Here is a 15,945-nt window from a genome sequence, read left to right on the forward strand (position 1 = left end):
CGCGGCGCTTGCGAGCCCCCCCTGTCCCGGGCGGAGCGCGGTGGCGACCGCGCCGGAGATGCTGCAGACAGAGGACGCCCCGTGGCGGCGGAAAGCCTGTGCGAGGCGGCGGCTGCAGCTGGAGCCGGGGGGTGGCGCGGAGACACGGCCGCCTCGGATCCACAACGTGCGTGTGTCGGTGTCGGGGTGTGTGTGTGTGCGTGCGCGCGCGTGTAAGGGCTGCTGCCGCTGCTGCTGCAAGGGACCGAGGGAAAATTCTCCCTCCCGGGGAAAGGCGGAGGCGAGCGGCGAGAGCAGGTGCGCGGCCCGGCGGGGACGGGAAGGGAGGGGGCCCCGGCGAGTTGCGGCCCCCGCGACCTTGGGAGGGGCGGGGGTCGCCGGGGGTACACACACCACACCCTCCACAACACGCGCGCGTGCTCACACAGCATGCACGCGCACGTGCACAACACTTGTGAAGGGGACACCCACCCCACATGCGTGCCGAGCGTGTGAGGGGACACCCACCCCACATGCGTGTGGTTGCACATGCCCGTGCGTGTATATGCTCCACGCGTGTGCACGTGCATATGGAACATGCACAAACCACACGCATGCACACCCAAACACAACACACACACCACACGTGTGCACCCACACACAACATGCACATGCGTGTGCATGCACAGTGTGGACACAAGCCACACACTTATGCACCCACTCAACACACGTGCTTGCACGTTACACACGTGCACCCACACAACACCCATGCATACCCACACAACATGCACGCATACGACATGCGCATGCACACACAACACACATGCATGTATACATGCAAACCATGTACACATGCCACATATGTGCACGCACACAGAGGATTGAGCTCCCAGCCCAGCGTTCTGTCTTGAATTCGGGCCACCCAGCCCCAAGCACACAGGGCCCTGCAGGGTGTGGGGGTGGGTTCCCTTGGCACTGGGAGCCACCCAAAGGCTGCAGGGAGTGCTACACGCAGCTGAGAGAGGTTCCCCACAGAGCGCCCTCTCCTCCCCCACCCCCCAATTAACAGCCTTCTGCTTAGTTCAAGGGGGAGCCCCAGGCCTCCCGTGAGCCCTGTGGTGTGTTGCTCAGTTTGCCAAACTGCACCCAATTCCTGCTGGCTTCCTCCAAAGTGCAGGAAGGAAGCTCAGGGCAGGGCTTCTCAGCCAGAGAGCCCCAGGTTCCTTGCAAGGGTGCTGCACAGTGTTAGGGGTGTGAGGTGTGCCAGACACAATCTGCAAGATACATCCGGAGATTTTGAATGGGAATCCTCACGGTGGTCCTTCAGAGTTCTTTGCAACCAAAAAACTGCTCTATAATTTTTCTGTAGGCAAAAAAACAGGAGACAAAACAAAGAGCTGGCATTTTCCAGAGGGTGCTTTGAGTCCATCAGGGGGTGCCTTAAGTCTAAAAAAAGGTAGAGAATCGCTGTGGACTCCAACCGTAGAGTTCTCTCTGATTTCAAACTATGCTAATCCAGCATTCAAGCGCTCCTGCTGGAGGAGCTGTTTTCAAATGGGACATGAAATCCACAGCAGGTCCTGATTGTTTATGGCAGTATAATCCAGTGGGTAGAGCCCTGCCCTTTATCCAGACCACTTTGCCTTCTATTCCCCCAGGCTGCCAGTGACCCACTGTGTGACCTTGGGCTTATTCACATTGCTTTTCTGCACTTCCCTTACCCTTCTGCAAAAATGCCTGGATGTAATGAGCCAGAGAAGAAAAGGGCTCTTAGAGAGCCAAACATTATTTATTATTGAGACTTCCTTGGCCTTCTGTGAGCAGAGGGGTTAATGCTATTTTTGTGGCTGAATTCCAACTTAGGCAGAAGGTATATGCTGCTCTAAATTTATCCTCCAATTTCAATTAGAAAAGTGAACTTCCCTGCCTTAAGCTGTGGTATACTGTCCTATGCCACTCTCAAGATTTTTGTTTAAATATTATTTTCCTGGTGGAGAAGGCAATGCCATTGTGTAATTTGTATAGCAGCTGACAACGTGCCTTAGCATACCTTTAAGTGAGGATAATTTTGGCGAAGGAAAAAAAAAATTTTTTTAAAAGAATTAAAACTATATATTAGATATGTCTCATACCCTTCATTTCTAGTGATAGAAAGATATTGGACTTTTAATTTAAATTTTCTCTTTTCTGTGGAGTTTCTTTCACTAGAGTATTACAGAGCTTTTACTGTATTATACTATACCTAAAGTAAATACTTCAATATGAGTGCTCCCACTAATGTCAACTGCAAGGAATGAACCAGTCATGTTTTCAGTTTTGCACACATACAAGTGTTTGCAGGATCCAGCCTTAGTTAATAAATGCTCCCTAAACTCGAGATCCTGAAAGTAATTCTCAGGTGGAGGCTGATATAGCAACATCTCTGATAACACAAGTTTTTAAACTTACCTGACTGCCAGTTTCAAAAAAAAATGTTTTATAGGGTATTTTTTTCACCCTAACAATTGTTATCGCTTTAGTTGTCTTAAACTCAGGGTGTGTTTACACATGCATTTATGCCAGCTTAAATTTACTGTACAGTAAGTGGGAATAGGCTGGCATCTACACATCCAGGCTTTAAAGCATATGCTGCAGGTATCAAATTTATGCTCAAAATTGGCGTAAGTCACCATGTAGGCGTGCGTCTACATGTGCAATGCAGGCATGCACATGTAGACACATGCCTATACTGTGAAGTCATTTAAAACTGGTTTAGAACTTACTGGGTTAGAGATCTAGGTTACTGCGCAATAAATGCGCATGTGTAGACGCACCCTCACAGAACTATTTGCAAGAGAAATGGGAAGTTCTTTATCATGATTTTTCACTGCAGCAAAGCCATTTCAGCATTGTTTCTATGATTTGTTATGTGAACTTCAGGAGAGTTTAAAAGCCGTAATGAAGATCAGTACTTCAGTGCACCTAACACATACTCAGAAACCATCAGGCTGTTCCCTGAAGATGTTATAATCCAAACTTTGTGGGGCTGGGTAGTATCTGAATATTATCTCTTTAAAATGGACTTGTATAAGCCATCATATATATACACACTAGATCCACTGACTTCAATGGGAGTTACATAGACATATCTGAGAGCCCAATGAGACCCTCTGGACCTTTTAAAGCTTCAAAAATTGTCGTGTGTAATTCCTCCTTCTGCAGCTATTGCAAGCTTTAAGAGATTTTTTTGAAAGCTGTAAATTCCTATTTATCCACTAAGAGGCTCATAGGCAATCTTCCCCTAATGGAAATGGAACTGTAAAGCTGAACCATTAATATACACAATATGATACATTACCTTGGAATGGAATTGTCTCAGCCAATCAGAGCGCAAAGATGCTGTACACTTGCACAGGCATAACCAAGCAGTTTTGTTCCACTTACACAGCTTCCTGCACTCTGGCTTTGGGTATCTGATTTATATCATTACTGTATTTCTTAGTAACTATATACTGTTTGAATGCCCAAACTGCAATTGGCTGACAGTTGTTATTAGCCAATCATATTGCAGGATTGTGTATAATTACTTTACAGCTATTTTTCAATATCTGTGCTCTGAATATGCAAATCTCACTACTTTGGCTACTGTAATCCCTCTGCTTGGGTTGGCTTTTGTGCTCTGAATAGTCAAGGTATTAGCCTGCAGCCAAAAAATACCCTCTTTAGGTTTTCCCTTAAAATGAAGAAACAGTAGGCCTCCAACAATGAAAAAAGTAACAACAAGCAAAAGAAAATGGGGTTATAAAACTGATGGAAGGGAATGTTTTATGTTTAAAAATATTTCTGATTCCTTTCCCTTTTTTCTCATTTTATGCTACTGACATTAAAGGCAATGGGCTTGTATAGAAACAGGACTGAGCCTTCTTTCTCATCTCTTTTCCATCCTACCCTTGCCACACAGATCATCAAGAAACTCATTCGTACAATAATTACCATATATTGTATTTATGATATTTCTGATACTGGAGGAAAACTATACATCTGATAACATGGATCATCTTTGCTAACCTGCAGGAAGAAAGCTGAGAGAAAGCAGAATGGGAGCGGATGGGTCAAAAAACTTTTTAGCAATCTCATAATCCATTCAATTCATTGCAAAATCACATTCAAAATCAGAACTATGTTGGTAATCTCATCAGAGAGGCCTGAGACTGAATGACTATTGAAGACTGAACTACCTTACAAGGACTTCTTCAGTAACAGGACTGGACCACATTGGTGAAGCTGTAGAGCAAAATTGATTGTACTGTATGAGCTCGAGAAAGAATTTCTCTTTCCATTAAGAAGTAGTCATTTGGGCATTTCATAATAATAGATGGATAAATTATGTTCTCAGCTGTATTGTGTAAATATGGAGAAACTCCACAGGTGTCAGTTAAATTCCTCAGAGTCCAGGGCAAAAACTGGCCTGGAATATGCAAATTTGACATATAATGCCATCATTCAGTTATTCTCTTTCTTGCTTCATTTTGCACATTTCATTTCATCTTCATAATTTTACTTTCCCAACATAAAGTCTTCAAACAGCACCACTCTTACTGCTGGTTTTTCAGATGACGCTTTGTCTGCAGTTGAGATCAGCCAAGTTGCCCAAGCTTAACTGTCTCTAGATTTAAACATCTGGGCTGAAATCCAGGCCCCATTGAAGTCAATGGGCGTTTTTTCATTGACTTCAGCAGGGCTGGGATTTCACCCTTGGCGATTGGCAGCAGAATGTTCTTAACAGACAGCTGTTGACTGGTACTGACCTTTCCACACTAGACTAACAGAGCCTAACTGCAGGCCCATCTTTTTCTTCTTCTTTTTTTCCTGTGCGAGTCAGAGCTGGATAAAGTACATTTAGATTATTTGGGGTGAGTTATTGTTGCCTTCATCAATAGAGCTGAATTTCTTTTTAACCTTGTACATGCCTCTCTGGAGGTTGTAATTCAGTTCATTTTGAAGTAGATAAGTAAATATACAGGAGTTGACCAGCCCCTCCCATAAAGAAACCTGCAGGAAGGAGATTATGGGGCTGGCTTACCATGGCTTGACAGTAACCTTGCTGGTCGTTTGACCCCAGTACTCTTTCCTGCCATGGCAGGCGGTCGGACTTGATGATCTGCTCAGGTCCCTTCCAACCCTACAAACTATGAAACTATAAGGCTGAGATTACAAGAAAACATCCCCTCATTGGAAGGGTTTAAGTAGCATGGAGTTGGTGCAGAAAGCGGTCCACAAAGAAAAGCTCGAAAAAGGGAACTACATAAAGACATAGGCTTACATGTTGCTGCTCTGCGTCCTTTTTCTCCCTTTCTGCTACTATCATTTCAGATGCTGTGGTAATGGGCACAGTACAAAAAAATCCCACAAACAATCTAGACAGAATAGAATTGAAACAGCGTGGTTCTGACAAGAGTCACGTAGCCACTGGATGACTTCCTCACACAGCAGCAGCTGTCGAAGGGACTCCATAGGAATTAATGGTACCGGGGAGGAACTTTTATATTTAATTCCTCAATAATGAGTTTGAAAAATGCAAAATGCACTCATTTGTCCTGCTATTTTTAGGTGGTGTCAGCTGCCCTTTTACATATACTTCGGACTTCTTCCTTGATAAATAACAACAAGGCTAATTAATAATAACGCCAAAATGTATTCTCCCTTATCCAAAAACAAAAAAATCCACAGCAGATAATTGACACAATAGTTGAACCAGTGCAATGTTTCAAGCTTCCTCAAATCATCCAAGTTTAGAAAGCATGTAACTTAATTGGATTGCTATTGCACTGACAGCTCCCCATGTACTGTATGCTGAAGGACTGCATCTTTGCTATATGACTGGGTACAAAACCTAATGCTGTCAGTAATGCAGATCATTAGGCACTGTGATCAGCATCACAACTCCTGTTTAACCACCATTAGAAAGTGAAAACAACAAGCTTCTTTATGATGAATTGCATTTGTGAAAGAAAAAAAAAAACATAAAACACTTTACTCCTAAAATATTTTGAATGGAGGTGTGGGCCCCTTTGAAAGTAAATGTGGCTATTCATATACTTTTGGTTGATCATATTCATTTTTTCATGGACCCCTTAGACATAGCCTTCTATGATCCCAGAGTCTGCAGACCACAGGTTGAAAAACACTGGTTTACAGGATTTTGGCCTAATCCTGTAAGTCTTTTCCGCACGTAATTCTCACACACAATAGTTCTAGTGAAGCTCAGATTAATTCATCACAACAGAAAAGAAAGGGTTTCTCTGTTAAGTAAGCGTTTTCTGGATCAAGCCCTCTGTTTGCTAATAAAAGGAGTTACAGACTTCCCCAAAGAAAAATATATGACAGCAATCTATGAAGAAATGTGAAGCAAAATAAATATAGAAGTAAAAACAGTGCAGAGAACATAACAGAATATAAATTTTAAACATTTTAAAGCACAGTTTCATATTTTTGCAGGGAGGGAGCTTAGTTACTACTATTCCAACACACTGTATGTTAAGTGATCTCCTGTGTTCAGTGAGGAGGTAAATTTTTCAAGGCACAAATGACAGGTAGGTTGCCTGATTTTCATTGAAAGTCCCTGGGAATTAAGTCTCCCACTGCCATTTGTTCTACAGAAAAATCTCCCCCTACTTGCAAAGCAGGAGCTCTTTTGAAAGAGAAGATTGCTGTTTTGACCTTTTTGCTGTCTCCTTTCTGCTGATTGCCCAAGTGCCAGTTGTACCTTATCATTATCTTTTCTGGCTTGTAACATGGGCTTTATTTCATTTAGAAATCATTCAAAGTAAGATTCTGGAAGGGAATGAATAATTCTTGTTGTTAATTATTACACATATTGCTGAGGCACCTATCGCTGAATTATCGGAGTCCCTGAGTGGGATTTTAAAGCGGAGTTTTCAAAGGCTGAGCTATGTGGTGTGCCTTTCCTCATTCTGAACCCAATGGGTGTTGACTTAAGTCAATGCTGAGTGATTTGGGAACAAGGGTTGAAAAATGCACTGAGTGCTTTTGGAATAGCATTTCCTCCCTTTTTTTTTAAAGCGTAGATAAAGCTAGGTATTTTGAGAGAATGCATTCCTGAATCAGCTTTAGACCCTTGGTTCATTGTTGGGTTTTTTTGTATTTGCTAAATCAATAAGAACCAACAGAGAGCATGTGCTTATTCTAGGAACTACTAATTAGCCATTGCATTCAAGAACCATTGCCATAATCTTTTCTAACCCACACCTCAAATGGCTTTTCTTCTTCCATCTTCAAATGATCCCTTAGTATTTGCACACAAGCCTAAAGGGAAGATTCTCAACACATAGCCCTTCTCTAGAGTTATTACTCTCATTTCATAGCCATAGTTTTGGCCCACCTAACCTGTGAAGATCTTTCTGAGGAGTCCTACAGTTCTTCGCAGCAACAGCACCGCAATAAAACATCCTTCAAAACATAACAACAGACAAAGAAGTCATGCACGGTACAATCTCATATTTCCACCTAACAATGAACCATCAACTGACATGCCTTCACTTCAACTGCTATTCTGTTCAATGTCATTGTCATTTTCCAGTAAGCAAGAATTTTCTTTTGGGAGGTAGGACCTCACTTATCCCTATGCCATCACTTCATGAACTAAGGTGCAGCCACCCACCTCTGGGCTAGAAATAGGCTCTTGAGAAATGGATAGCAGTTCCAGGTAAGACTTAAGAGAAGGAAATGGAGACTAATGTATTCTGTTAAAACTGCAGGTGGAGTTTCTACAAGCAGAACATAATTACCTGAATTGGTATTGTGCCAGGACACTGGAGCTAACATAATACTTTTACAATGCTCCTATTTGTGTGCAATACAACTAAGAAGTAACAACAGGCAATCTGAAGTGAACTAGTGTGAACTGAACTATTGTAGGTTGCAGTCCAATTAAAATTGACAAGCAAGTGAAGCAAATACACATAGCATACAGATAAATATAGAAAACCCCAAAAAATCCAAGTTGCATTCTTTTATCTTTGTTTTATTCCCTCAGTATTCCTTTCTCTACATATTTCAGTTCATTTGCTTAATATTTTGATGCCAGGAAGCTGTTGTTGACTAGAAACACTTGCTAACTTTTGCAGACAGTTTTCATAACTTAAAATAAAGATGGAAAAATATATCCTGTTAAATGTTTCAGCAATGCATTTCTCTCCACTTCTAAGGCCTATAGTATTAAAGTTGCATTGGCTGTACAGCAGAAGATTAGAGAGAGCAACTGCTTTTAACCTTAAATAGTAAATGATGCTGAAACCACCGTCTGCTTTTGAAGAAAGCACAGAGCAAATGTTAAAGGCTTGAAGCTTGTAGCTAAAAGACACAAAGCCTGAACCTCTGACAAAAATATTTTGCTGTGGTTAATTTCTAGAAGACAAAAACAAGTACTGCCCTCTTTTTTCCATAATAAATGCACCTGAAATAGCACGAAATATATTACCATGTTTTCTCCTGCTCCAGCAGGCATTACTCACATGAGTAACCCTTACTCATAAAAGCAGAGCCATCCAAATCCCAATGAGGTCAATAGGACCACTACAGCATTAATACTGCCTGTCTCACAGAGGTGTGTAAAGGTCATAATTCATAGTGCTTCTGAAAAACTTTGAGAGCCCTAGATAAGAGCTGGTATATATTGTAGGAGCACTGTCCTTTTTACTATTATAGAATTTATACAAGGATGTTTGCAACTAAATCTTTTCCAAGCCATTTTGATTTGGGGAGATATGCTGTGTAGCAGATCTGTCATTTAACAGAGGAAGGAAAGAAAAGAAGCAACTGGGCTTTTTATAGACCAGAACAGTAGAAAACTCCCCTGGGCAGTGTCCTATTGACCTCCAGTTCCATTATTGGTTTAAAATGTATTTCCATTTAAGGCATTGCCACTGAATCTTTCACAGGAAGCTCTGGGAAGAGACTTAAAGTAAAGGCTATGTAAGTAAGCTTGTAAGTAACATCTCTTAAAATGGAGGTTTGATTTATGTTATACTAACCAGGTTTAAAGGGGAAAAAACCCTCTAGGTTTTAGTTAAGAATCTTCTATAATATAATAAATGGTGCCATCTACTGGTTCCTTTTTTCTTTTGATCAATGTCAAATTTTGATAATACACTGCAAATAATATTAAAATACACAAAAATATTGACCAAATATCATTTTATATAGTGTGTTTCATGCGCATTTTATCCCAGAATACTTTACAGGAGTTTCTGTAAAGCAAATAATTCCAGAGTTAAATATTACTGGCAAACAATAGCACCCGGAAAAAGAAACACAATTCTAGTTGAAATCTGAAACTCAATAAAGGGCCATTTATAAAGAAAGAGACAGTTAAGTTGAAGCAGATGACAAGAGCCTCAAAGAAGAAAGTTCTTGAAATAGCTGTGATTAGATTGTATAGTATTAGATTGATGGTAGGACAGAAGATGATCAACCCTCTTAATGACATCCATTTAAATTTTTTCAAAGAAAACAGTTGGAAATCATGCTGTTTTATATCCAATATTACTTGTTATATACAAGGCAGAAAATGTAAACAGTACTGAGAGAATCTATATTTTATTTCTATATGTATATTTAGGTTGTATGTGAATATATACATATATAAATTAGTTTCAGGATCTCTGTACTTTGAAACCTTACAACAACAATAGAAAATAGAAAAGTGGAAGTGGCAGAAACAGCATGTCATGAACCAAATCAAGAATCCAGAACCACCTCCATGGAAACACATGCCTGAGTTGTAGCAGAACCTGGTGATCCCAGATCAGTCTTGTCAGCCATCTTCAGACCCAAAGATAAGACAGTAATGAAAGACAATGGGATTGACGGTAAGGGATTGCCAAAGATATACATTAGAGAAAGAAATTATAGGTCGGCTTCTGTTCCCAACTCTAAGTCTGATACTTCCTTATTTACAGTGGGGTGACTGGGAGAATTTCCCCAACGATATTGTCCCAGAAGGGGCAGATGCAGGACTATATTCTAATTTTGGTTATACCAAACAATCTCATGGACCCTGAGGAACCTGAATGGTTGTAACTGAGGCCAGAACATAATAATCTTTTTTAATTTAAAAAATATCTTTAAATTGTATTAATGAGCCCTCTTGAACATATTACACCAATGTATATGTCCACTTTTTTGTAATAATGGTTGTAGTCTATGGGGAGGCAGTCTAGCAGAAGACTGGGAAGAGAGTTCAGTATTCTCAGGTATTAAGCTACAGTACTTGAACCTATTAGTTGTATTGTGCTATGGGACAAGTTGCGGTAATGCCAACCCCACCACATGAAAAATCAAGAGACGAACTCTTAAACAATCAAGAGATTGGCATGTAGATCATGAGATGCTATTCGAAGTGTGTGTGGGGGGGGTGTTATTTGTTAGGGTGTGGGGGGCTGTGGGGGAGTACGTGGGATTTGGACCCCAGGGAGGGAGGGTCCCTGCACACCCTGGCAAGATGCGGGGTACTGTGAGTCAGGAATGGGAGGCAGCAGCAGGGCTGGGGGGCCTGTGGCTTGGGAGTGAGGAGCAGACACACAGAGGCAGACAGCACCCAGCTGCTAAATGGAGGGGGAGGGGTGGGGAGAGAGGGAAGGGACAGGAGAGATCGAGGCCCCCATGGTTGGGCTGGTTGGGCTGGGCTGAATGGGGCCCTGGGGCTAGGGCAGGTCATCCAGAGTCACGGGGGGGCACACTCCTGGAGGAGGCATGTGCCTCCGGTGGGGCAGAGGCAGGCTGCCCACTGCAGGCTCAGGGTTCTGCACTCTGCTGCCTTTGCCCCAAGAGCTCAGCTGTGCGACACCATTGCCACCTGTTGGGCAGGCAGGGGTTGCACTGACCACACAGCATGTCCCCTGCCTGCCTGGTGACAGGAAGCACATTAGTGCTGAGTGGCTGAGCTCCCAGGGCAAAGGCAGCAGGGCACAGAGCCCAAAGCCCACAGCAGGCAGCGTACCTGTGCCTTGCAAAGCGTACATGCCCCCTAAACCTCTGGATGGCCCACCCCAGCCCCGGGGCCCCATTCACCCCAGCCCTTACTCCTGCCCCACTCCCTCCTTCACTGTGGGGGTCTTGATCCCCCTGCCCCTTTCCCTCCACAGACTTACCAGCTGGGAAAATCTGGAGATTTGAGAGTTCAGTCGGGAGCTCACGAGTCAGTTATTTTGATTTAGAAATCCTGAGTCTCACAATGTTTTTGCAACAGTCGGCAGTACTGAAGTTGAAATCTCTTATGTCTGAGCTTCACCAGCTTCAAGATGAGGATCCCACTTAAGCTCCTTGGGTAAAAACATAGCACACATTTGAGGCAATTCTGGGCAAAGCCTGGTGGGCAAATAGCCCTTTTCACATGTAGCATGTCCCTGAAATGAATGGCAATTAACTTGATTTAGCCGTGATTATACTGTGTTATCTTGGTGTTATCTTGGATACTTCACAGGCACATAAAATTGGACAGTGGGCTTGCACATCTGCAGGATCCCTGGATAACAAGATTTGTCCCAGGAGAAATCCAACACCCAGTCCCTGGTCTGGACTCTGTTAGTTAAGAATATGTTACAGATTTAAATCTTTAAACCTTTGTTTGGTAATGCATAGTATGTGGTTTCTTCTGCAGATGTGAATGCATACACTCTCCAAGTAACATTAATTTCCTTTATTTTTTTAAATGTATATCTTTCCCAGAGATGACCTTCAGAAAAGGAAAAGAAATACAAATTAGGCTTCTACCTTAGCTTGCTTCTTTCCAAAGTATAAAGAAGATCAGAAATATTTGTCAGGATTTTATTTCCAGCTCTTTTATTAACCTTAGCAATATCAGAAATGAAAAATCAAGTCTTCCCCAGCATTGCTGGAAGCTCTCTTGACTGTCTCAGAGCTTGTTTATTTTGGGATTCAACACTTCCAGGTGCCTGGGATAGTGACTCACTAACAAAAATCTTTGCTAAAAAAGATGCATTAGCTACTAATATTAAGTGGGGGTTAAAATCTCACCCATCTCAGTTATCTTTCACTCTTCTGACTCATACTATCACAATTAGCCTAGTTCTCTGGTCTTCACAATACCAGGGGGCTCAATAATGACTTATTGATCTTTCTGCCTGAACATAAATGCTAGGGTTCAGCTGTCCTCATGACATAGCTTCTTCTCTCAGGCCTGGAGTTAAATTTCCTTGAGCCCCTTGCACTACAGTTCTGACAGGCAGCAAAAGAATGAGAAATCTTTAGCAGCTCACCTCCATTTTTAAACAACACTGCTGAGAAACTGAAAAAGACAAGGAGGCCTGGACAGTGGAGGCAAGTGGATTCTAGGCAGATGTAGCAAAGGTCTAGAGTTAGTAGTGGTCTTTTTTCCTTTTTTTTTTTGTTTTTGTTTTGCAAATATATTGAAAGTGTCACACAATTATGCCCCAGTCATATGCATTCTGTGATTGCCTTTGGTGCAAATAATATATGGATTCCATCTGCCTGGGTTTGCTTTCATATTAATAGAAATGGACTAAATATCCAATATTTTTTCACTCTTCCTCCAATTTACCCAATGCTGAAAGTGTCAGTCCCCTGATCTTCCTGTGATTAGGCCTCTATAAATGAGATAAACTACTAATCAGAATCTTGGGAGCCAGGAGCAGTGGGGAGAGGAGGGATCCAGGCACACGTGTGTCCCGCATGCACGTGTGCTCCCTTACCAAACCCAAGGCGGAGGCAGACACAGCAGCAGCGGAGCCAGCAGTGGGGGCAGCAGGAGCTGATCCCCCTAAGGTAAGTGGGCAGAGGGACCGGACACAGCTGAGCCAGATCTGGAGGGGAAGCCCCACAGATCCCTCTTAGCTGAGCCAGTAGGGAACCATGCTCCCAAGCAGTGCCGCGCAAACAGAGCACGCAAACAGGCGCGCTCTGTAAGAGCGCACAGGCATTTGTGTCAGTGTTCACGCCAGCGGGCGAGCAGGAAGGGCCAGGAGGGAGACTCCCACTAGGGCAGGGCAAAGGCCCTGCACTAAGCTAAAAACAAGCAGCAACTCATATGATGGTGTTGACTTGGAGTGCTACCAGGGCCCCTGCCCAGGGGGGAGCAGCCTCCTCTGAGCTTGTCTGAGGCCTCCACCCAGACAGAGCCCATGGGGGGAGCTGACGTCCCCCCGCCCCCTGGCCTGCAGGCATTGCCCAGCAAGGCCCAGGGGGGTAGGGATTGGGGACCCCACACCTGTCCTGCAGGCACCTGCCTTAGGGCCCTGGAGGTGCAGGTGAGGGAGCTCCAGGAGGAGGTTAGCAGACTGAGGGGAATCAGGGAGGTGGAAGAAAAAATTGACGGCTATTTCCTTTCCCTGCAGGGCCACACACCCAAGGAAGAAGCACCTCAGGAAGTGCCCTCCACTGCAGAGTAGCAGACGGTCCTCTCCAGAACCAGGGCTGCTCGTAACACAGCAGTACCAGTTCCTCCAGTCCGCCTGGAGAACAGGTGTGAGGCCCTGGCAACACTGGAGGAGAAGGAGGGAGAGGAGGCAACTCCACACTCTCCATGCTCCAAACAGGCCAAAGGAGCTAAGCAGTCCTGGAGGAGAAAGCGTTGAGTGATCATCATAGGCGACTCCATCCTGAGAGGTACAGAGGGCCCCATCTGTTGCCAGGACCCCTCGACACGCGAGGTCAACTGCCTATCCAGCGCAAAGACTCATGATGTGACGGGGATGATCCAGGCCATGATCCAGCCCACCAATTACTACCACATGGTCGTAATCCCCATGGTAATAATGCGGCCAGGAGAAGCCCTGATCACCTGATGGCAGACTACCATGCTCTGGGGGGAGTGCTGAAGGAGATAGCTGCACAGGTGGTATTCTCTTCTGTTCTACCAGTGAGCGGACGTGGTAGACGGCATGAGACGTGCATCGCAGAGACCAACTGGCAGCTTTGGAAATGGTGTCTTGAGGTGGGCTTTGGCTTCCTTGACAACGACCCGCACATCACGACAAGAAACATGCTCGGGTGGGATGGGCTTCACCTTTCCCCTAAAGGTAAGCGTGTGTTCTCTTCTAGGTTGGTGGATCTCCTCTGGCAGGCTTTAAACTAGGCTCACTGGGGGAAGGGGAAGACGAGGGAAGAGGAAGCCTTGGACCACTAAACCAATCCGCACTCACAAGTACAGCCCAGCCTGGACCGACAAGTGGAACATACACACAGGTAAGCAACAGGGGCCAGGGCAATGCTGTGATTAGGGGGCCAGTGCACAAATCCTCAGGAGGCCTCAAATGCCTCTACACAAACGCTCATAGTATGGGAAACAAGGAGGAGGAACTTACCCTCCTGCTAGCTGACACCAACCTAGTCATAGTGGGGCTCACTGAAATGTGGTGGGACCCAATGCGTGACTGGGCAGTGACTATCAAGGGCTATAAGCTGTACAGGAGGGACAGGACAGGGAGGAAAGGCGGGAGTGTAGCGCTCTACATTAAGGAGGAATACACATCCTCATCAGGTAGCACAGTCAGAGGAGAAGCACACAAAAGTGCTCTGGGTTAGAATACAAGGCAGTCGAGGGGAAAGAGACTTAACAGTGGGGGTCTACTACAGCCCACCCAACCAAGGGGAAGAGCTAGACCAGGAATTCTTAAGTCAGCTCTCGGAGGTAGTTAGGTCAAAGGACGTGGTCATCATGGGTGACCTGAACTTTCCAGACATCTGTTGGGAAGAGGAGTCAGACAGGTCTCACCACTTAAGTAGGTTCCTAGCCAAAATGTAGGACCTCCATCTAACCTGGGAGGTGCACAACCCCACCAGGGTAGATGCCTTGTTGGACCTGGTCCTAGCCATGGGCGATGACCTGGTGAGGGGCTGCGGGTGCTCAACTACCTAGGTGACACCGATCATTGCCTGCTCGAATTCACCATCCAGCGCAAGGTGGCAAAGGCCTGCAGCAAGGCAGCAGCCCTGGATTTCAGGAGGGAAGACTTCAATGAGTTAAGGAAAATAGTCGGGGAAGCACTGAGGTCACGGAGGGGAGGGGAGGGGAGCCAGGTGTCCAAGAAGAGTGGTCACTCCTTAAGGAGAAGATCCTCCAAGCCCAAAGGGAGATAATGCCAACACGGATCAAAGGGAGCAGGAGGGCACAAAAGCCCCCATGGCTCACCAAAAGCATACAGGAATGTCTCCTAGCTAAAAGGGAGGCGTACACCCAATGGAAGGGAGGGGCCATCACCAGGGAAGATTATACTGTGGTTCCTCAGGGATGCAGGGGGGCAGTCAGGAAGGCAAAGGCAGAGATGGAACTGAGACTAGCTTCCCAGATCAAGGAAAACAAGAACTACTTTTTTAAATACATAGGTGGCAAAAAGAAGGTACCGGGTAATGTGGGGCCCCTGCAAGACACGCTAGGAAATTTGGTCGTCACACAAGACAGCAAAGCTAACCTATTTAATGACTTCTTTGCCTCCATTTTCCCAAGCAGGGACGAGATCAGCACCCCCACCGGGGCCCCCTCAGGCTCCAGGGGAGGTGCACCTAGGCCATGGATCAGGGAGGATCTGGAGGGACTGGATGTATTTAAATCAGCTGGTCTGGACGATCTCCACTCCAGAGTGCTGAGGGAATTAGCTGAGGTCATTGCGGGACCCCTGGCATGGCTGTATGAGCACTCGTGGTGCTCTGGTGTGGTACCAGAGAACCGGAAGAGGGCCAATGTAGTTCCCATCTTCAAAAAAGGGAGGAAGGAGGACCCGGGGAACTATAGGCCAGTTAGTCTTACCTCAATCCTGGGGAAGCTTTTTGAGAGAATTATTCTGGCACATGTTGACGAGGGGCCAGCAGGGGAGATTATGCTTAGGGGCAATCAAGCATAATCATTAGCGGCAGGTCCTGTCACACCAACCTGGTGGCCTTCTACGACCAGGTCACAAAATCCTTAGATGCAGGGGTAGCAGTGGACAT

Source organism: Crocodylus porosus, unplaced genomic scaffold, assembly GCF_001723895.1.
Source record: "Crocodylus porosus isolate Cpor-Errol unplaced genomic scaffold, CroPor_comp1, whole genome shotgun sequence".
Classification (NCBI taxonomy): Eukaryota; Metazoa; Chordata; order Crocodylia; family Crocodylidae; genus Crocodylus; species Crocodylus porosus.